Source organism: Perkinsus marinus (assembly GCF_000006405.1).
Source record: "Perkinsus marinus ATCC 50983 genomic scaffold scf_1104296977064, whole genome shotgun sequence".
Taxonomy (NCBI): domain Eukaryota; phylum Perkinsozoa; order Perkinsida; family Perkinsidae; genus Perkinsus; species Perkinsus marinus.
Genome location: NW_003200286.1, coordinates 2,067 through 3,217, shown reverse-complemented (window position 1 = coordinate 3,217; position 1,151 = coordinate 2,067).

Genomic DNA, 1,151 nt, shown 5'->3' with positions numbered 1-1,151 from the left:
CTTCTCGCTGATTCAGTTGTGACGCCAAAGTGGATCTTTTCGAAGCTACAGTAACACACCAAGGAAAATTATCGCTCCGCTCACGAAAATCGACAAACTTTCGCTTACTTGTGGGAGATTTCGAGCTCCTCCTACTACTATAATCTGACACAGAAGCACACCTGCTACTGCATCAAGCTGGACTTGTCTAGCGCCGAGTCTCTAGCATGCCAGGGCAGAACACCAACCACCACACTACAGTGCGAAGCAAACAGTTATGCATATCTAGATTTCCGAGATGGCTTTCTTCAATTCGAGAGTAATACGAATATAGACTACGGAACGCTTCTAAAACGTTGGTGTCAATCGATTCACATTGTTATCATGTTGATATTACTCATAGTTGACTTTCGAAAATTGAAGGTGTTGAAAATATTACTTTGCATAATAACGGTTTGGTTGCTGTTCACACTGTATACCAATTATATTTACAATGTGTAGCAAATAACAACCAAAGTAAACATGCCCTGGTATACTCTCATGCATACCCAGGTGGTAAACTCACTGCTTTTCTTATTAGACTCGTTGGTGAAGAAGGACATTCCCGACTTCCCCTCCATCGTGTGTCTTGGTAGATACAGAACCAACCCTACAGTAATACAACACCGACTATCATCTATCTCGAAGACACCGTCAAACACAGGGCGGCAATAGTCGGCTTAGTTCAGACAATGTTGGAATATATGTCTGTTTTCGTCAGCTAGGCCCAGGAGCTTCCTCAGTAATGGTAAGAGTTTAGATATGAATCCGACACGAATCTCCCAAAATATCCTCAGAATTTTGGGATAGTAACCAACACATGTAGTTGGCCATGTGCATATTTTTTCTCCACACTGAACTCACATTCTGCAATTTCTGTGTTGCCGTGCTCCTGAGCCACCTCAATGGCTTGCATTATATTCCACACGTCTCGCTCTTCGTCCTTTAGTTTCTTGATGCCACCGTTCAAGAGCTCTACCAACAACTTAACAACCTGTGAGCAGTGAATTAATAATGGAAAAACACACATGCCGGGGTCGACCTAGATCTCTCCCGGACAGACTGACAGCCAGCACGCTAACCACTAAGCTACAAATCTCTCACTTAGCATCTTGGTTCTCACAGCATCGACC